The sequence below is a fragment of the Protopterus annectens genome, chromosome 3.part0 (genome assembly GCF_019279795.1).
Source record: "Protopterus annectens isolate FY-2018-M chromosome 3.part0, PAN1.0, whole genome shotgun sequence".
NCBI lineage: Eukaryota > Metazoa > Chordata > Ceratodontiformes > Protopteridae > Protopterus > Protopterus annectens.
The window spans coordinates 487,996,874-488,019,831 of record NC_056731.1 but is presented as its reverse complement, the minus strand read 5'-3'; the positions used below and the strand labels follow the sequence as shown (position 1 = coordinate 488,019,831).

Genomic DNA, 22,958 nt, shown 5'->3' with positions numbered 1-22,958 from the left:
TCTTCAACTAAAGCTAAGTACCCCGTTGGGGAAACCTTTTCTTGCTCCTTACCAATGTCAGTAAAACTTAATAATTGCATTACTTGTGGAAAGCAAATTCCTCATAAGGATTTTCATTCGTACTGTATTCCTTGCCTAGGCCCTGACCACAACATACCTTGCTGTCAGTTTTGTGGTTAATTTAATCAGCGTACTATCTGTCGTTGGTATATTTTTGCCTCTAAATATTTCGGTTCTCGGTTTAATTATCCAGAAATGTCATTGGTTAGCCATCCGTCTACCGGGATTCTGAAATAATGCAAAGATAAAGACAGAGACAGGCCACCGAGGTCCAAAGCTGCCAACGACACTTCTCCTAAGCTACTCACCAGTTCGCCAGTACTCAGTGAGGTGATTTTGCAGCCCCTGATACCCGCTACTTCTGATTCGCAGGCCTTTACTGAGACCTATTCGGAGATGATTCAAGTATGGAACCAGTGGATGTCTCTACCTTGGATGGGTCCGGAGCCGCTGTGCAGGCACTGACTTCTGAGTGTGTATTCAGGCCTATGGACTTGCATATTAAATTGACCCCTCCTTCCTCACTTAGGCCTAAATCTCGAACCATGCCTAAAAAAATGACACCCAGACCACATGCTCAGGCCTTTATGCCCTAAAAAACAAATTATAAGATTGGCTGAAGATTTAATAACTCTAATCAGGAGTAGCCAACCCCCCCCCCCTTTCTAAGAGGCCTAAGACTGAAGTTGTTTATGAATCTTCTGACCAGGATTCTGTTTTTTCTGATTCTTCTGATGATCTGGATTTGCCCTTATCTACTTATGAGGATTCTAATGCAGAGGACTCCATTTCCTCTGCTTTCCCTCCAGAGGATTTTTATTTTGGGGAAACCTTACATACTTTAAAGGAGCACTTCCACTGGGAAAGCCAGGATTTTTCTGATTCAAAAAAGAGGCTTAGGGATTTCTTACTCCTACCTCAGCATAGGCCTTTATCTATTCCTCCTGTACTAGACACTGTTGATGATGCCTTTTCAGAATCTAGTTTGGCCCCTGATTTCTTGCCTCCTGCTCTCAAAAAACCTGACAGATACTACAGGGTCCCTGAGTCACACAAGTTCCTTTTTAATAATCCTATTGCGGATCCAGAGACTAGTTCACAGGGGCCCAAGGGCATTAAGGTGTCTACTGCTAAAAATCCTACCCCTTCTGATAGAGACTCCAGGGTGCTGGACAGATGGGGTAAGAAGGTTTACACTTCTGCAACCTTAGCCATTAGGGCTTTAAACTTCCAGTTTCATATGTTAAAGTATCAGCAACATGTTATTGGATTGCTTAAACAGAAAGTGATGTTGATTCCCGACTGTGTGGAAAATAAAGAATTACAGTATTTTATGCATTCTCCTGAACAAGTTGGAAAACATACTTTGCAATGTGGTTTGATTCATTAGAGTCCTCTTGCAGGGCTGCTGTTACTGGGTCTGTGCTTAGAAGGCATGCTTGGCTAAAGGAGCAATCTTTGCCTTATCATGTTAAAGCTAAATTGTTGTATGCTCCCTTAAATCAGGATCGACTGTTTGGCAACAAAACTGAGGAAGTTCTTAAAAAGATGGAAGATAAAGCTAAATCTATACAAACTGTTAAAGATTTCTTACACGTTCAGCCTCCTAGATATAGTAGGCACTGGCCCTCTAAGAACTGGTCCTTTCCAGCCCCTTCCAGGTCTTCTCAAGCCAAACCCAGACACAGCAAAAGCCCCAGGTTTCAGTCCCAGGGGACACACAGGACTAAGCAGTGGGGGCCCTCTACTTCCAAATCTGGGAGTAATAAGACTCCCCCCTCTGGTAAACTGTCTCAATGACTTCTGTTTAAATTTTCCAAGCACTTATCAACTGACAGCCCCTTTGGGGGGAAGATAGCTCTTCATGCAAAGAACTGGGAACTCATTACCAAGGAGAAATGGGTTTTAAATATAGTGTCCCAGGGGATACAGATTTCACTTCCACACATTGCCAACACCAAGCGGTTGGCCAGACCTACCCTCAAATCAGTGGGCAGAGGCCCCAAAACAAGTACTTTCACTCTTAAGTATGGGGGCTATTCAACTGGTACCAGAAGAGGAAAAGGGACAAGATTTCTACTCGAGACTTTCCTATCACCCAGAAAAGACAATTTATGGCGTCCTATACTGGACCTGTCTACTGTAAACACTTCCAAAATTCAAGATGCTTACTCTTCACCAGTTGCTTCCTATGTTAGGCAAAGATGTCTGGTTGGCAACTCTAGATTTAAAAGAAGCATACCTGCACATCCCGATCAGGGAATCTTGCAGAAGAAACCTACGCTTCAAAGCAGGCTAAACTATCAGTTCTCTGCACTGCCCTTTGGCTTATCTACTGCGCCCAGGGTATTCACAAAGTGCCTAGCTCCAGTTATTGCATTTTGCAGGCAAAGAAATATTCAAATATACCCATACCTGGATGATTGTCTAATTCAGGCAGAAAGCCAGGACATACTTTTGAATCATCTGGTCGTTGTACAAAGAGTTCTAACTTGTCTGGGGTACACCATAAATGAAAAGAAATCACACCTGGTACCCTGTCAACAAATTATATTCCTGGGAGCAAGCTTGAATACAACTTCCCAGATGGCTTATCTCATGCCAGAGAAACAAATTCATTTGACAACCTACTTCAAACAAGTGGCCACAAAACCCCTGCTATCTGCAAGACAAATACTGCATGCCTGGGGGTTCATGGCCTCCTGCATTCTTCTAATTCCATATGCAAGACTGCATATGAGGAAACTACAGTGGTATCTAAAAAGCCTATGGTGTCAACGTTCTCAGGATCTAGAAGCAACCTATCATACCTTGCCTATGTCTAGAATTCCTTTGGTGGGCAGAGGCCTGCTACCAAAACAAAGGACTACCTTTCACACCACCCCCTGCTGCCCAAACCCTAACAACAGATGCATCAGACTATGCATGGGGGGCTCATCTGGCAGGGAAGTGCATTCAGGGCAAATGGAACCCAAGTCAAATGCATCTGCATATCAATCAAAAATAAATGTTAGCTGTACAGAATGCTCTGACAGCCTGCAAGAACCACTTTCTTCCAGGACAACTTATGGTAAAGATGGACAACATCACTGTTATGTGGTACATAAACAAGCAGGGGGGTACACATTCTTACCCCTCTGCAGACTAGCCATGGCATTGTGGAACACAGCCTTGAGCTACCAAGTGCACCTACAAGCTCAATTCCTACCAGGAAAATTAAATACACTGGCAGACGGACTAAGCAGAAACCTCATGGACCCACACGAGTGGAAACTGGAATCAAGGATTTTCAACATGTTGACAAGCAAATGGGGGAGCCCAGATATAGACCTGTTTGCCTCTCCCCAGAACTGCCAATTGGACAAATTTTGCACAGGGACTCCCCACAAGCAAGCCTGGAAAGTGGATCCTCTGCCCTTCAGCTGGAAAAACTTATCAGTCTATGCCTCCTCCCCCTCTGCCTCTGCTCTCCAAAGTACTACTAAAAATCAAACAGAACAAACCAAGGATGATTTTGATTGCTCCATACTGGCCGCGCTGACACTGGTACCCCCCTCCTGCACAGTGTGTCATGGTTATCCCCATGGCACCTGCCTCAGACTCCTTCCCTGTAGTCTCAGCAGGAGAACCAGATTCTGCACCCTCAGCTTCTAACACTGAATCTTGCAGCCTGGCTAATTACATAATCTCTCCTCTACCATCCCTCAGTAAACCTGTGATGGATATCATTTTATAGGCAAGGAGGCCTAGTACTAGAAAATCTTATGCTGAAAAATGGAAAATATTCTGTGCCTGGACCCAATCTCAAGGGATGAGCACAGCAGCACCTAATTTACCTCAGATTTTACAATACTTAACTGAGATGCTTCACAAGGGCCTGTCTTTTTCCTCCATTAAAATCCATGCCTCAGCCATTTCAGCTCATTATAACACAGAACCTCCCCTCTTCTCTTATCCACTGCTCAAGCAGTTCCTCAGAAGGGCCAAAAATTTGAGACCACCCAGGAGAGCTCCAACCCCAGCATGGGGACCTTAACTTTGTTTTGGAGAAACTCACTCTACCCCCTTTCGAGCCAGCTGCTACTGCAGACTTAAAATTTCTTTCTTGGAAAACAGCTTTCCTTTTAGCAATCACTTCAGCTAGAAGGGTATCTGAATTACAGGCCCTTATGGCAGTGGAGCCTTTCATCATCTTTCATGCGGACAGGGTGTCCCTCAGAACCAGTCCATCCTTCATGCCCAAGGTGGTATCCAGTGTGGCTCTTAATCAATCTATTCATTTGCCAACCTTCTTTCCCAATCCACAAAACAAAGGGGAATGGATACTGCATTCCTTAGATGTGCACAGACAACTTAGATTCTACTTGGACAGGACTAAACCTCAAAGGAAATCTGAACAACTGCTGGTGGCATTTGCTGCAGGGGCAGAGGGGAAGGCTATTTCAAAGCAAACCATTTCTAAATGGACAGGCCATTGCATTCATTTCTGCTATAAGCACCATGGAACACCTATCCCCCAGGGGATCAGACCTCACTCCACCAGGGCTGCATCTACTTCTACAGCCTTTCTCAGAGGCATCCCTACCAGGGACATCCTAGAAGCTGCTACCTGGAGTTCTGTACATACTTTCACCAAACATTATCATTTGCCAATTTTCTCTAAATCCAGAGCCAGCTTTGCCACTGCAGTCTTGCAGGGCCCTATAGCTGGTCCTAATGTTATCTAAATTCCTCCTCCCAACCATAGCTTTGGGAATCTACCCAAATGTAAGGACTGCAACAGTGAAACATGAAGAACATAGTACAGTTGTGTACACTTACCATAAATGTAGATGTTCGAGTGTATTCACTGTTGCAGTCCTGGTTACCCTCCCTCCAACCCCCTAACTTCTTTTGGCTATACCTCTACTTTCCTTTACTATGCTTAAAAGCCCTTTTGGTGTATTTGCTTTTTTGTTGGAGGTATATCTTTGTAATTTTATATTTAACTGCTCCCCATCTGGGGCAAGAAAAACTGATGTAATGGCGTCGGCTGCATGTTTTATACCCCTGACTACCTGACATCATGGAAGAAGGGACAGCAACCAATGCAGGACTCAAGACTTTGTTAATCAGGCCGACTGAGGGCAACCTGCAAGCAGATAACTCAAATGTAATGACTGCAACAGTGAATACACTCGAACATCTACATGTATGGTAAGTGTACACTACTGTACTTTTTAGTTGGTCTCCATTTGCACACTGTAAACAGATATACTCGTTACGAAAAGGCGAGCCTCTTCTCAGCAACAATTAATATCTCACTAACTTGAGCTACTTCTCTTATCTATAATAGCTCTGTCGTAGCCTTTCCATATTGAGAGTAACCAAAAGAGTTTTAAGAACATAAAAATATCCAGTGTGCTTTATCTTAATTGTGGAAAGTTCTGAACCTAGATGGCAGAATGCCAAGTACACCATCCAGGAAAAAAAGCTACTAGGCATACAATTTTTTTTTTTTTTTAGGATGAGGGGAAAGTTGTGGTTAGCGGTAGGACAGAGTAGGTGGGGGCCAGTAGTTTTTGAAAGGTGAGGGAAAACATAAGTGATGCAAGATTGTGGCTAGTTTTTTAGTACAGTATTGTATTGTACTGTATATTTTGTAAGACTAGCCTGGGGTGTTACATGAGCAAAGCCAGGAGTTAGGTGATTTTTAAGTAGTTTTTTTTAAATGACTTTTGTTTGTTGTAGATCTAATAGAGTCTGGGAGAGTGTTCCAGAGTTTTGTTACATGACTGGAGTAAAGTGTTTCTTCTGCAGTATTTGTAGCCTTGGTTACTTTTAAGAAGGACTTGTTGGTAGAACAAAGTGTACGGTTATTGGAATAAGGAACTGTTATGTTTTGGATAGATGGTGTTTTTTCAGGTTGGTGATGTAGTTTGCGTGACATTGCTAGTTGATTATAGGACATTATGTGAGGTAATTCTGTTTTAGAATTCGGACGTGGTGTGATCTGTAGGGTGATCTATATATAAATATAGAATTTCTGTATTTATTTTGCCCTGTCTGGATATTAAGCAAATGGACCAAATCCCAAGCACCTTGGGTGTAATTAAGACAGAATTATTTTCAGGGCCAAAGGAGCACAGAAGGATCTAGACCTCAAACGGACATCCAAATTATACTTGTCAAAGGTATGTAAGCTGCACGTCTTATCTATTGGTAGGTTCTTGAGGAAGGCAGCAGATTGTCTGGGCCCTGATAGAGAGTTCTCTATAGACTTGAATGGAAAGAATTTGTGACCGTATCCATAGCAGAAAAGGATGTAAACTGATAACCACTCTGATACAGGTAATTGGGTTACCTTTTTCTCTTTCTTATATACTGAAAATAACAAACAGCTGCTCTTCTTTTTCTGAATTCAGAAGTTCTTCCAAAATTTTGAAGAAAGGACACACAATTCAGATATTTATTTTATTAAGGCTATAGTCTCAAAGAATGATGTATTCTGTGATAAAAAAAAGTTTAGATTTGTTGTGGGCTGGTTCATGTAAAGGCAATGTGAGTTTTTCTAACGTGAAATTTAGGTCCTGTGGGGGAGCTGGATGATGAAAGGGAGGTCTACAATGAAATATATCATTAGTAAAGGCTTTGCATAATTTTTTAGAGACCAGATAAGATAATAAAAAAAATGGTGAAAAGAAGAAATGGAAGGTAAATGAACATTAATGGAGTAAAAAATGGATTCTGGGTCAATGATCTCTGCTACTGATAAAACAGCAGAAATAGGAGTTGAGAAAAGGTCTGATCATTGTTTGGCTGCCAATACTGTAAACTTGTAACATTTATTTGATAAATCTTGCTGGAAGTAGGTTTTAAAGAGATGGGAATGAAGTGACCCTGGCCATTACCAGAAGTGGAGAAACCAAGAAACCTTGTAGTTAGCTGTAAGAGCAATATGGCAGGTGAGGCTGCCTGGACAGGGTCTATATTAGATGAATGAAAGTTCATCTTAGCGAACGCTCACATGAGCAAATATCCAGGTACTCAAAACTGCAATTGTGGGGGGGCTGTGCCCCACCATCCCCCTAAATATATATTCCAACTCCTAGATCGCACTACAGTGAGGAAAGGGAAAATATTCCCATCCTCACTGTACCTCAATCGCAAAATTGCAGTTTTGAGTTCCGCAATATTCACTCATATGACCGTTCACTAACTTTCGTTCATCTAATATAGACCCCCTGGCAGGTTAGACAGTAGCTGGGACTGCTCTGGCAGATGAAGTTTCTTTACTAAGTGAGGCCAAAGCAAGGGAAATCATATCTGGCATGACTAGAATAGGACTACGATACCATTGCTTTGCACCTATTGTCTTTCTTAAAGAAGCTTAGTATGAGAGTACTAACGTGAAAGCATAAAGGTGTCTACAGCATCAGCTGTGTGTGAGTGTCCATGAAGAGGTGGGATGGAGAAGTAGTCACTGCATTTGGTGTTAAATGGCAAAGCAAAAAGATCACAGAAAGGCTCCCCCATCAATGGAAAATATATGGCAACATTGATCAGTTGAGAGACCATGTGGGAGCAATATTTACCTGCTTGCTGAACCTGTCTGCAATGATGCTGGCCTTCCCTGGAATGTGAATTGTAATCAGAAAGCAATATGAAGACAGGGGCCATTTCCATATGCTCATACACTCTAAACAGAGTAGATAAGGTCTTGCTCTGTCCTGTTTACTGATGTATTAAACCACTGCCATACACTGAGTGGAAGGATAATGCACTTTGGGGAAGGAGGTCCTGGGAGGTTTTCAGTGCTAGGTAGACTGCATAATCTCTACTATCCACCAAAACATGCACATAAAAATGAATATTCTAATGTGCAATGAAACAGAGATGTAAGCAAAAAATAATAAAGCAACGGAATAAAACAATGGCCGGAGAACCATAAAAATCTCGTTTAATGAATAAACAAAGGTAAGCGCTTTGGTGTTTTAACCTCTCAACCCCAGATAAAAGGTTGGTAGGGGTGACTCCCAGATTTTGTTATAAGAATAGAAAGTCTCTGAAGATGCTACTTTGTTATCCTAGTGTGCATACTGTTAATGTGGGTCGACTGGGTGGTGTTACCTGCCCTTGTGTTTGATAGCAGTGGCGTTTTTATACACACCCCAACACAGGGAAGAGATGCACATTTTAAGATGGTGCTGATTGTGCTATATCACGTTGTTTATTTATGCTACTGCATAGAGTGCAAAGCATTCTGTACTGGTAAGACAGACAGACAGTTAAGGGCTAGGATGAGGGACATATTTCTAATATTTGTGTTGGTTTGACCAAGAGTGCTCTGTCTAAACATGTTAGAGCTGAGGATGCAGAACACAAGTTTAGATTTCTGGTAATAGATATTGTGCAGCCAGTTCCACGTGAAGGGGACATTCGTAACCATACAGAGACTAGGGAGGTTAAATGGATTATTTGGCTGAGGACAGATCAAGGCAAGAGGTTGGATGAAAAGGTTCCTCTTAAACCTTTCTTGAAAGGACTTGCCTTGAAAGCTTGATTTACTTGGAGGTTTTATAGTTATTTTTTATATTTAATATGTATATTTGTTAATGTGATATAACATTTATATATATATATATATATATATATATATATTTTTTTATATTTTTTTATGTTTTTATATGGGGGTTTTGATGTATTTACTTTGAATGATTTAGCACTTTAAGGATAGGAGCTTAGTTGTTATTTTGCTAATTACGTGATTGTGATTTTTGTATAAAACCAAGTTTAGTACTTGGATTTGTAGGTCTGAAGAAGCTGTTTGTGAAAGCACTTACCTTTGTTAATTCATTAAATAATTTATGTGTCTCTGGCCATTGTCTTATTCAATTGCTTTATTATTTTTTGCTATAATCTCTAACATGTTTATGTGCAGTTAGGCCTCCAATAACGTCAATGTTCCTTAATCTGTCCTGTCTAATAGTGTTCCCCCCACCACAGACTGGATGCATTTGTGGTCATAGTGTCTACTGCTAATGGTTGCAGAAATGGATGGCCTGTCACAAGGTTGTCTGAGGCCTTTCCAACATTACAAGTGCTTTAATTAAACTTAGAAAGCTTGATTATTGTTTCTCTAAGATCTATTGACTGACACCATTGAAGAAACATATGAAGTCTTGTGTGTTGAATGGTTTGAACTGTGGCTACCATCAGTTCTACAACTCAGATGTCCATGGCTGCATTTGGGTTTAGTTTGTGGCACAAGATTTTGTATCTCTTGTGCTACAGGAAGAACTCTGTCAGAAGGCAGAATATTCATTAGTCAAGTGATATATAGATGGCAACCAATGAACAACAGGTTTTTCGCAGACTCCATTTAAAACTTAGCTATACTAATGTTGACTGCCAAGGACAAGCACAGTTCAGGCAAGCACTCCCTTGCTATAATGAGTTGGTCTTTTGTCGTGATAAAAATCTATCCAAGGAAGGACAAATTTTGATTTATAGTAGCCACCAGTGGCGGCTGGTGACTTCAAATCAAAGGGGGGCTGCAGGAGACAGCTGAATGGGTGGGGTCAATGGGAAGGGGTGCGGCCAACTAGAAAGCGGAGGAGCGATGCTCAAAACCACAAAAACTAACTAAATACACTGCCCTGGGTGCCAAACCGTCATTATGAGAGTCCAATCAAGACAAAATGAAGTGTAGAAGAATAAAAATAGTTCAATGCATTGGCTGCATGACAGCTTACTTAATATCTAGATGGAAACAAAAAGGTTGTGAGGCATGAAAAAATAAATTACTTTTTAAATACATTACTGGAATGCCAGTCAAAATCAAGTATAAGAAAAACAAGCAGCACTCAACTCAAACCACGTCTTGCACTGCAGTTCTAATTATAATTTATATTCAGCTTTATTAAAGTACCAAGTAACATGCTGAATGTAGAAATCTCTGATGCCCCCTCTTGTAAAAATGTTTCTTATCCAAAAAAAGACCTGCTGCCTGAGAACTATCTACTTGTTTCATGGGGAAAACATGCTCAAAGTAAAAAATGAAAAGCAAACAAGAAATAAGCTGAAGGTACATTGCTTAAATGGATTACTGTACAGGTTATGGACCACACAATTGGCATTCCGTTTAGTTTACGGGTAAAGCCTGCAGAGAAGATGGAAGTCTCCAAGTGTAATGAGCTTCTTAAAGTAATGTAATCCTGTCCTTTATTACAAATACTATCATATGCATTTCAGTACCCGAGGCCTATACATTATCTAGTTAAGTATTCTCTACATGGCAACAACAGAAAGGCTTTCAATGTTGTCTTTAACAACCTCAGAGCAAGACCTCTGGACAAAGCCATACAAAGTAGTGAGACAGAGGCCCAAAAATAAGGACAATTTTTAAAATATTGCTCTTATAAACTTAGAAAGATAATAGAATAGCATTGTATTAGTATGAATTTTCTGAAGGGTTTGAAATCTGAAACTCAAAATGTCTGTCATTATTTTCTAACTTCAGTCTTTAATGATTTTTCACTAATTTGCCAAAAAAACACAATTTTATGAAAAATTAACCAAAAATGTGATGTAAAAAATATAAAATAGCCACACAATACAGCTGGGAACCTGTCAAAGAAGGGACATTTTAATATTAGTATTGTTAACTTGAGTAGCTGACAAAATAAAATAATCTACATGCATTTCTGAAATAAAAGTAATCTAGAACTCTGATTATTACAGTTATTTCTTAATTGTAAACCCTCCATGTTTTCTTCCAAAATTGCTATTTTGTGGAGGGATTATTAGGGGAGGAGCAACATTTTGAGCCAAAATCACGGACAGTTGAGAGGTTTGGCTATGCCTAATTCTATAAAGCAATTTATTTGCATCTACCTCTCAACCTGTTAATGTAATAAATCTGGACAAGGCCAAATATATTGGGGGAACATATAAACAGTACTAAAAATTGCTCTTGTATAAACTGAGACAGTTGATAGAACAGGTCTTACTTTTTAGCATGCATTTTTCTGAAGGTTATGAAGTCTGAAACTCAGTGTGTCATTATTTAGTGACTTAATTCCTAATTCCTAATTCCTAAATGATTTTGCCAGAAAACCACAAATTTTATGAGGAACAAACCAAAAATAAGAAGCAAAAATCTATTTATTCTTTGAAAATCTGGACATTTGGGAGGTATAGTTCAGCTGGGGCTGTCTTTAAGTTTGCCGCCCTTCCCCCTCACAAAATCATGGAGCCTCCCCCTGCAGCCATTCCAATGATCCATTATTTGGCTATTTCACTCCATTTACCATAAACACTAATGTGTATACTGATTTACTTCTATGATGATTTAGACTTCATTTGAAAGTTTTATTTTGCATTTTACAGCACAAACACTAAGACATCTGCTAAACAAACTTAGCATTAAAACTTATCTGCCCTTGAAAAGAAAATACATTTTACCAGTGGCAGATAAAGATTAATTCTGGGCTGTTTTCAAATCATAGGCCCCTTGCATATGAAACATACATGTGCTCTTTGATACACCTTCCTATTGTTTTGAACATTTTTCCAGTAAACAATGAAACAAAATGCATGCACCAATAATGACAAAACTGCCCAGTTCAGAACATTTCCATCATAAGTCTACTCAAACTTCTACAGTCCACCATTATCAGTAAATATGCGCAATTCTACAGTCCACCATTATCAGCAAATATGCACAATTCTACAGTCCACCATTATCAGTAAATATGCACAATCTCTGAAGTAAAAAAGTAATCTAAATAATTCGACATTAAATAAATCTGTAACTAATGAAGAGGTTGCTGCTAGCAAACACCTTTATATTTCATGATTTCATCGAAAAATAAAGCGTCTGATGCCCCTGAGGAATAAATTGCCTATATTACATTAAAAATGATAAGCTAGTAATATTGCAATAGGAAATGGATGGCAAACTGATAACAGGCTCGTAGTTAATATCTTAACTTTTTCAGTACGGCAGCATTCACCACTTGTGGGAGTAGAACCAACAACCTCCTGCATCAAAAGCAAGTACACAACCTGTTGTGCTATTAACAATGCAAGCTGACTTAGCATAAGCAGCACTAAACTTCTATTCCTCTGCAGCTCTCAGCTCCTTGTAAAATCTACTCAATACTCAACTGCATCTCAACTTTACAGCACAAGAAATCTGGAAAAAGCCAAATTTATTGGGGAGGTCAAAAGGCCAAAAACCAGGGACACATTAAACATTGCCTGTATAATCTTGGAAAGTTGCTAGAATAAAATGCTGTGTTACCACCATACATTTTACTGCCAAGGTCCCTGTGCAAAAGAGTCAGAGCAACAAACCACTATGCCAAATCAGCTGCTTTGTGAAAGAAAAATGCTGTGTTACCACCATACATTTTACTACCAATGTCCCTGTGCAAAACAGTCAGAGCAACATACCACTACGCGAAATCGGCTGCTTTGTGAAAGAGAGGAAGACTGAAACTTAAATGGCTATCATTTAATTAATTCAGTTCTCACCATAGCCGTCAACCTCTTAGCACAAAACACCTGGACAAACCCAGTAATGAGGGAATACAGCCCTCAAACATATTCAGTGAATTCAGTTCTTGCCAAAGCTGTCAACCTTAGCACAAAAAAACTGGACAAAGCCAATAATGGGGTAATACAGTCCCAAAAATAAGGACACATTTCAAATATTCATCTTAGAAAATTGCTAGAATAAAAGGTTGTGTTACTACGCATTTTCTGAAGAATATGAAGTCTGAAATTCAATGTCAATTTTACTTCTGATGGGACAAAAACAATTTTCAGCAGAGGCCCAAGGAGAAATACTGCAGACACATGTCTTTGTAAAATGGCAGGACACCAGAGCAAATCCACACAAACACAGGGATAAGATGCAGACTCCACACAGAAGGAACCCCAGCCAAGAATCAAACCAGAAAACCTATAGCTGTGAGGCAACAATGCTATCACTGCACCATCAAATATGCAAGGAATTAAACATTCAGAAACCTGAAGTCTGAAATTCAAATGCCTGTCAATTTTATTTAACATTTGTTAATCAGGACAATCTGACTTGGAACAAAAAAACAATTTTCAGCAGACGCCCAGGAAGAAATAATGCAGACATGTCTTTGTAACATGGGAGGACACAAAAGCAAACCCACACCAACACAGGGAGAAGATGCAGATCCCACACAGAAGGCACCCCAGCCAAGAATCAAACCTGAGAACCTGCAGCTGTGAGGCAACAATGCTACCACTGCACCATCAAATATCAAGCATTGCAATATTTAGAAACCACAGATATTATGAGGAACAGATCAGATCACATATGAGGCAAAAATCTGCAATTTTTTTTACAAATGGTGGTGGGTAGGGAATTCGGGTCCTTAACACCTGCATTCAAGGTACAGGGTTCAAGCCTGAGTATCTCTACCCACCACCATTTGCTCTCTCTAGCCACCAGTATATAGTAACTGGGGCATTACACACACACACACATGAAAAAACACTCATCACTGATGCAGTTACTTACCTAGTACCTGAGATAAGCATTCAGCAGAATACCTGAGATTTGAATACAATAAGATTTGTAAGCCAGAAAAAAGTCATATGTACAATAATAGCAAAATGAATATCATATAAAATGGCTTTAATACATCACCCTAGATTGAGTGATATACTTCTAACACAAATTATACTAGTAGCAATAAATCAATTAGTACTCATGCCCTCTTTACTGTTCTAATACTTGGTGTTTAAACATGTATGAATCCAAAGGAATCATTTACAGCTTTCCTTATGCACTTGATTTAATACTTTCTAAAAAGTGAAATCATACTGGCCCACATTCAACAAATATTTTATGCACTTACTGTTTTGTAGTTTAAAATATTGTGCTTTCACTGGCATATCTTTAAACACTACTGTCATATCACATGGGTCAGTCTGTTATTTTAGCACAACTGATAAGGTCAGCTGTGGTAAAAGTCTATGTGATGCTTTGTAATCTTGATTTAATTATTATATTGCACAAATGCACATATTGCATTGCTAGCTGGCTCAATGTACTAGTATATTTAATGTAGCCTTTTGTGTTGTCAAAACAAAAAAAAAGATTCAAATCTTAATAATATTTGAACTACCCCATGGCATATTCCTTTAATCATGTCACATTATCAAATAATGGAATGAGGGTGGAATACATAATGCAGTTCAGAGACAGAGCAGGACTTATTGAGTCATGATTTTAAAAAAAATACTTTTCTTCTTTGTTTGCAAATTCATTTCTTCTGCAGTTTGCTAAATAAGAAGTTTATATTCCTCAGTAACTTTGCATGAAAAGCTAACTTTCCTTTTAAGGATATGGCCTTGTCTCAGTCTGCCTGCTTAGATTACATTTTCAAATGCATTTATTTATTTGTTTGCTTTTTTATTTGTCCCACAAGGGCAGAGGAGACCTGGGTGGTATTCATATTGGATACAGAAAATCTACTAAGGCAGTAGTATAATTTTCCCTAGTCTTTTTGTTATAACTGCATTGGGACCTTTCACAGCACAATCTGGAGGTGTTACTGGCAGATGACACTTCAGTTAATGTCTCATCCAAAGGATGACAGTGCAGGACTCCAGCACCCTCTCCATGCTGTACTACAGTGTTGGTACTGGGACTACACACACACCTAGCCCAGCGACCAACACACAGCTATTCACCTATCTATCCCAGTGACCAACACACAGCTCTTCACCTACCTAGCCCAGCGACCAACACACAGCTCTTCACCTACCTAGCCCAGCGACCAACACACAGCTCTTCACCTACCTAGCCCAGCGACCAACACACAGCTCTTCACCTACCTAGCCCAGCGACCAACACACAGCTATTCACCTATCTAGCCCAGTGACCAACACACAGCTCTTCACCTACCTAACCCAGCGACCAACACACAGCTCTTCACCTACCTAGCCCAGCGACCAACACACAGCTCTTCACCTACCTAGCTCAGCGACCAACACACAGCTCTTCACCTACCTAGCCCAGCGACCAACACACAGCTCTTTACCTACCTAGCCCAGCGACCAACACACAGCTCTTCACCTACCTAGCTCAGCGACCAACACACAGCTCTTCACCTACCTAGCCCAGCAACCAACACACAGCTCTTCACCTACCTAGCCCAGCGACCAACACACAGCTCTTCACCTACCTAGCCCAGCAACCAACACACAGCTATTCACCTACCTAGCCCAGCGACCAACACACAGCTATTCACCTACCTAGCCCAGCGACCAACACACAGCTCTTCACCTACCTAGCCCAGCGACCAACACACAGCTCTTCACCTACCTAGCCCAGTGCCCAACACACAGCTCTTCACCTACCTAGCCCAGCGACCGACCGAAAAGCAAGCAAGCCACAGACTGATCCAAGCGACCAAACAAACAGACTGATCCACAAAGCCTTTGTTCCAGCAAGCCCACAATCCAAACACCTACCCGAAGCCCATGCACTGAAAAAGTCCCATGAGAGCAGCTCAGTCCTCCTCATTGGACCTGACTGCTGCTTCAGCAGTCCGGAGCTCCTCTGTTCTGTGCGGTCGTCACCGCACATATTCCTGGTACCTCACAGCAATGATTGCTGGGTACCTTTGTTACCTCTGTGTCCATATCAGGATTGCTGGCAAAGGCAGTCTGGGATCGCGGTTGTTTTTATGTTTTACAGATTTTTTTTGTTATTTTCTAGGTGGGAGGGCTGCAGTCCAGCAGTCCAATAGGATGAGCCGCCCCTGGTAGCCACATATGGGTGGCTACTTGCAGCACACATTTGGGGAACACTCAAGGGGCTGTGGTGAGACAAAAGAACATGGCCCTGAAATGGTACTGACTGGCTCCCACCTGAAAGCATAGAAATCTTCTGTTTGCTTTAGAAATTCCAATATGGAGGTAGGTGTTCTGAAACTCTAAACAGCATATCCAATCTACTTCTTGGAAGCAAGGATGGATGGATTGCACCATGACTACCAGGAAGATTTCTTTCTTGACATGCTGAATTAGATGACTGAAGTCCAAAATTAGTCTGAGGTTGAGAGTTATTTTGGGCACCAAGAATAATCTATAAATGTAGATGTTCGAGTGTATTCACTGTTGCAGTCCTAACTAATGGGTTATCCGGCTCCCAGTAGCCCTGGATTGGTCAGAATACCAAAGGGAAGTAAAAATTACATTGGCTGCTGTCGGTCGTAAAGGACGTCAGGACGTCCGATACAAAAGGAGGCAGCCGACATCACTTCCTCAGTCTTTCTTGCCATAACAGTCAGAAGCCCCCAGAAATAAGGCTTAAACCAAATGCAATTTTGGCAAATAATATCCAATTTAGCCTGTACCTCAGGAAAAGAGAATAGGAGAGGACCAAAAGAGGGGGAAGGAGGGAGGGAAACCAGGACTGCAACAGTGAATACACTCGAACATCTACATTTATGGTAAGTGTACACAACTGTACTATGTTCATCGTGTTTCACTGTTGCAGTCCTAACTAATGAGTTGAGTACCAAAGCTCAGAGAAAAGGATGGAGGAACCAAAAAAATCAAGGGTTGGAGATAATGCCCTGCAACACAGCAGTGGCAAACCCTGCCCTGGCTCTGGAAAACAGAGACAAATTATAATGAACAGAAGACCATGTGGCAGCATCCAAAATATCTTTAGTAAGGACACCCCTTAAAAAGGCTGCAGAAGTGGAAGCTGCTCTGGTTGAGTGGGTCCTAACCCCCTTGAGGAGGAACCTTACCATGAAAGTAATAACAAAAAGTGATATAATGTGCAATCCACTTGGAAATGGTTTGCTTAGAAATAGCCTTGCCCTGAGCTCCAGGGGCAAAACTGATCAATAACTGAGCTGATTTCCGAAGATCTTTAGTCCTGTCCAGGTAAAACCTGAGCTGTCTGTACACATCAAGAAGAATGTAGGATCCTTTCTCCTCTATTTCGAGGATTAGGAAAGAAGGTAGGGAGGTGTATGGACTGATTAAGAGTCAAGCTAGAATTCACCTTAGGCATAAAGGAGGGATTGGTTCTCAAAGAGACCCTGTCTGCATGGAAAATAAGAAAAGGCTCCACAGCCATCGAAGCCTGCAGCTCTGAAACCCTCCTTGCTGAAGCTATAGCCAAGAAGAAAGCAGTCTTCCAAGAGGGAAACTTTAAATCTGCAGTGGCAGCTGGCTCAAAAGGAGGAAGAGTGAGTTTCTCTAGAACAAAATTAAGATCCCAGGCTGAAGTAGGTGCCCTTCTGGGAGGCTTTAAGTTGCAAGCACCTCTGAGAAACATTTTCATCAGGGGATGAAAGAAAATGGGTTATTCAAAAGAACAATGAGCAGAAATGGCTGAAGCATGGAGCTTGATAGAGGAAAATGAAAGACCACCCTGAAGCAATTCAGCCAGGTATTCCAGGATCAGAGGAAGGGTAGGCTGAGAAGAGGATTCCCCTCTAGCCTGCATCCAATGAGAGAACCTTTTCCATTTGCCAGCATAGGACTTCCTAGTGCTAGGCCTCCTGGCCTCACTCAGCACATCAACCACCTTCTGGGAAAGGGAAGAAGATAAGGAAGGAGTCATACAATGAGCCATGCTGCCAAATGGAGGGACTGAAGATGAGGATGCAGAATGATCCCCTCCTCCTGAACCAAGACATCTGGCTTCAGAGGAAGATGCCAAGGAGGAAATTGGGGGAGACTGCGAAGCACTGGATACCAATGCTTTCTGGACCAGTACGGAGCTATGAGAATAGTCCTTGGTCATTTGTCCCTGATTTCCAATAACACTCTGGGTAGAAGAGGAAGAGGAGGGAAGGTGTAAACTGGTAGCAACATCCAAGGGAAGGACAGAGCATTCACTCTTCAGGCTCTGCTGTGATGCTGTCTGGTGCAAAAGAGAGGTAGAAGATGGTTGTATGGGGAGGAGAAAAGATCCACCTGAGGTGTGCCCCATCGTTGAATGATGCTGTAAAAGACTGCTCTGTTCAGCTGCCACTCGTGAGGATCCAGGGTTTGCCTGCTCAACTGGTCTGCCAAAACATTGAGTCTTCCTGGAAGAAACTGAGCTAGGAGGTGCAGGTCAAGGGATGCTACCATGGACCAAAGATTCATGCTTTGTCTGCACAGGGTATAAGAGTGAGTCCCACCCTGCTTGTTGATGTACCACATGACTGTGGTGTTGTCTGTTCTGACAAGCAGGGTCCCTGGAGACAGAAGATGCTTGAAAGCTAGTAAGGCCTGCTGGACTGTAATCAACCCTTTTAGATTTATGTGCAGGTGCATCTGCTGGGCGTTCCAAAGTCCCTGTATGCATCTGCCATCCAGGTGTGCTCCCCAGGCATAGTCTGATGCATCTGTAGTCAGAACTTGAGTGGCAGGAGGTGGTCAAAAGGGCATGCCTTTGTTTTGTAGACAGGCTGTTGCCCACCACAGAAACTCCATCTGCAGAGATGGAAGCAGAGGGATCATCGTATCCAGGTCCTGTGTATGTTGACACCAAATGTTCTTGAGGTACCATTGCAATTTCCTCATATGCAGTCTTGCATATGGAATCATGAGAATACAAGATGCCATGAATCCCAGCGCTTGCAGGTGTTTCCTTGCAGAGAGCTGGGACAGGCTTGCCAAGTCCTTGAAGTAAACTGAAAGAGTTGTCTGCTTCTCCTGGGTGAGATGTATCATCTGGGCAGCTGTGTTCAGACTCGCTCCCAGGAATGTTATCTCCTTGGATGGTACCATTTTTGATTTTTCCTCATTGAGAGTGTAACCCAGGGAAGAGAGAAGAGTCTTTACGAATTTCAGATCCTTTAGTAGCTGTTCCTGAGAACTTACTTAAATCAGACAGTCATCCAAGTATGGGTAAAACTGAATTTTCTTCTGCCTGCAAAAAGCAATGACTGGGGCCAGGCACTTTGTGAAGACTCTGGGAGCAGTAGAGAAGCCAAAGGGCATTGAAGAGAATTGATAATGTTGCTTGCCCACTCTGAAATGAAGATACTGCCTGCAACTTTCCCCTGATAGGGATGTGCAGATAAGCCTCTTTGAGATGCAAGGTTACCAGCCAGGAATCCTTTTCTAGCATTGGTAGCAACTGATGCAGATTGAGCATTGGAAAGTTCTAGAATAGGACGCCAGGTGCCATCTTTTTTTGGAACTAGGAAAAGCCTGGAATAAAAGCCCTGGCCTACCTGCTAAGCAGGAACTGGTTCTATTGCTCCCAGATGAAACAAAGACAACATTTTTTTTCTACTTCTGCCCTTTGGTTTGGAGGAATGTCCGGGAATCCCTGGGGAGCTGGAAAGGTGCGGAAAGAAAACTTGTGCCTCAGGGACACCATTCTAAGCACCCATTTGTCGGCTGTGATAGAGGCCCAGACATCTAAAAAAAGGGCCAACCTTCCCCCTAAAGGACTCTCCATGCAAGCAAGAACAGGCAGAAGTTGCAAAAGGTCATTGAGAGTGTTTAGACTGAGATGCAGGTTGGAGCTTCCCACCTTAGAAGTGGAAGCCTGCCAATGCCTAGACCTTTGAGGGGTAGCTGCCTGCCCCCTAGAAGATTTGTAACCTCTAGTCCTGAAACAGTTTTGTCTGCTGGTATCAGGAAAGGTCCAACATCTTGGAAGGGTAATTCCTGCTAAAGCGAGGGGGTTGAACTTGCAAAACATCCTTAACAGTTTGTATGGACTTGGCCTTATCCTCCATCTTCTTGAGTACCTTCTCAGCTTTGCTGCCAAAAAGATTGTCTTTATGCAAAGGTACATCCAAAAGCTTAGCCTTGACAGGTTCTGTAAGAGGCTGTTCGCTGAGCCAAGCGTGCCTTCATATAACAGATCAGTAGCCATAGCTCTACTGGAGGCCTCAAGGATGTCAAAACCACAATACAAAGAATGCTTATTGACCAGAGTGGCTGAATTCAACAAATCCTGCATGTCTTTCCTCTCTGCCAAAAGTGGTACACTTGCTATCTTAGACTTAATAGCCTCCAAGGTGTGCTGTTGGTACTTCCGCATGTGAAAAAGACAACTGGTAGCCCTAATGGCAAGGGTGGCAGAGGTATAAACTTTCTTGCCCCACCTATCTAGGTTCCTAGATTCCCTGTCTGAAGGAACAGGATTCCTGGTAACAGTGGCCTTGACTCCTTTAGGGCCCTGAGAAATAACCTCTGGATCCACCAACGGGTTCATGAAAAGAAACCGATGGGAATCAGGGACTCTGTAGTACCTGTCAGGTTTCCTGGGAGCAGGAGGAACCGAATTTGGAGACAAGGAATTTTCCAGAAAAACATCATCAACAACTTCCAACACAGGGAGGGATAGCAAGAGGCTTATACTGAGGTAAATCCAGAAACTCCCTAATCCATTTCTTAGATTGGGGATAATCCTAACTTTCCCATTTAAAATGTTCCCTGAGGGTATTTAAAGTGTCACCAAAAGAGAAATCCTCTGGAGGAGAGGCCAAAGGGATGGACTCCTCTGCATCTGAATCCTCAAAGGAAGAAAAAGCCTGAGAGAATTCCTCTTCATCAGCAGAAATGCTGGAAGAACCAAATCCTGAATAGGACAAAAGCTCAGGAGATATATCCCTATTCCTTTTAGGAGGATGAGACTGAGAACCCCTAATAAGAGTTAACAAATCATTAGCCATTTTAACCATTTGGGATTGAGAGGAACCAGAAGGAACTGGAGACTGCCTTTTCACAGGCTTATGAATGGAAGGTTTACCTGCAAGCCTGAAGGACTCAGGAGGCTAGGCAGCTAGCAAAGGAGCAGCAGAAGTGGAAGGAAGAAGTTTGCTGTCAGAGCGCAAAACGGAGGCCTCAGACCTCGGAGTCAGCTTAGCGGTTCCGGCTCCAGAAGAAGAGGCGACCAGCAACAGGTTGGAAGACAAACTGGAGGTCGAAGGCCTAAGGGACTCTGACTCAATCAAGGCCTGCAGTTGTACATCTGCGGACTGCAGGGACTGTGAAAGCGTCTCACTGGCTCCCGCCTGACTGACGACCAACTTAACCTTATCCGAGGACTTAGTTTTCAGAGGCCTGTCGTGGTCCTTATCCTTATGTTTCTTTGGAATATCTGAAGCCTGAAGACCGGCGGATGCCATACCAATGAAATTAGGCCAAACTCCAAAATGCCTAGCCAAAATCTTAGCCCAACGACGGATAGTATGCGGATTAAACAGGGCACAGTGATCACAATTGGGAACGTCGTGGTCAAGACCTAAACAAATAATGCAATAAGAATGAAAGTCTCTATGGGGAATCTGCTTTCCACAGGTAAGGCAATTATTAACCTTTTCTGACATTTGTTAAGGCAAGAAAAAAGGATCCCCAACGGGGTACTTAGCTGTAGTAGACTTCAACTCTTGTAGTCGGAAACCAACCAAGGTAAACTGCCGACCGGCACTCGTGCATGAAAAGCTTCTGCTTCGGGCTCGGCGGCAAGGAAGACTGTGGAAGTGATGTCAGCTGCCTCCTTTTGTATCAGATGCCCTGATGTCCTTTACAACCGATGGCAGCCAATGTCATTTTTACTTACCTTTGGTATTCTGGTCGATCACGGGCTACCAGGAGCCAGATAACCCATTAGTTGGGACTGCAACAGTGAAATATGATGAACCTCAATCTTTGAGGAGCTGAAAACATCTCCAACAGTAGTGAGCATCTTGCTCTTTTGCTCACATTGCTGCAACTTTTCTCTTACCTTTTGCACAATGAAGGTGATATCACTGAAGGAGTGCCCACAAAAGCCATCCTGACATATTCCAAGATCTGTTTCAGAGCATGACTGTCATTCTGTCAGGAGAGAGAACCACAAAAGCCACTGGGAGAGAGGACCTAAAGGCTTCTTGGAGGATCTTCTTCTCCATGGTGTTATGGTCGAAGCACCATGATCCCCCTCTCTGCTGTATCATTTCTAAAATTTCCCCAAAAATTAGGGTCCTCAGGAGTGGACTAGGATGAAGCTTCTCCTTCATCAAGATCCTTGTCTGGGTTGGAGACTCTGGGGGTTAGTCAATGTGCTTCGTCTTACACATTCTGTCCCTTGGAATACTCAGAAGGGCTCCCTTGAGAATACTAAACACATACTGCAGTCAAGCAGTGGGCTGTGAGATTTAGTTCCTGTGGTACTGGGTTTGATTCCCTCAACCTTCATTTGCCTATTCTGGAATCTTCAGCATGTCACTTAACCAGAAGTTGTACCTGGGTTGCATCTGAAAAGGAAATGTGTGTCCAATGGTTCTTGGGTTACCCATGAAAACAGACTGTGTGTCCAGTGGATCTACATGGTTAAAAAATAGGTATTATTATTATTATTATTATTATTATTATTATTATTCTTACACTTAAATATATCTTTCTAGTCCTTGATCCTGTTTGGGAAATTTTGATGATCAACTACTTGCACAATGATGATCTCGTCTATGTCAAGGGTCCTACTTAAGTGCCTGGGACCAAAGTCAACGGTGCTGATTAAATCTGTGTTGAAATCTGCACAAACACTGTAGTGAAGGGCAGAGGATAGGCACAGACTGCCAAGACAGGCAACACCAGTTCCTAGTCTACCAAAGTAAGCCACAGCACAGACAATGACAAAGGTTCCAAAACCATTAGGACCAAGAATGGCACTGCTCCATTGAGGTGGATCCTATTGGACCTAGTGGGGTTTGGCCTCAATAGTACTGATGCTGATATAGCCAGAGGTGCTAAGAGCAGCAACATGAAGGAAGAGACATCTGTAGGTGCTTAGGATATTGGCACAGGTCCTCTGACCAATTCTAAAACTCTATGTGCTGAAATTGGGCTTGGTATAGGAACTGAAGTAGTAGGAAGTTGGATAACTTCTCATGCTATCCAAGATATTGAGA

The 22,958-nt window shown here is 42.1% G+C and overlaps 1 protein-coding gene across 1 annotated transcript in view; it reads right to left on the bottom strand.

Annotated features, from left to right (window-relative positions):
* The window catches only part of PKD1L1 (polycystin 1 like 1, transient receptor potential channel interacting), a 1,345,235-nt gene that overhangs the window by 791,621 nt on the left and 530,656 nt on the right, over positions 1-22,958 (bottom strand). The gene's annotated exons all lie outside the window — the stretch shown is intronic.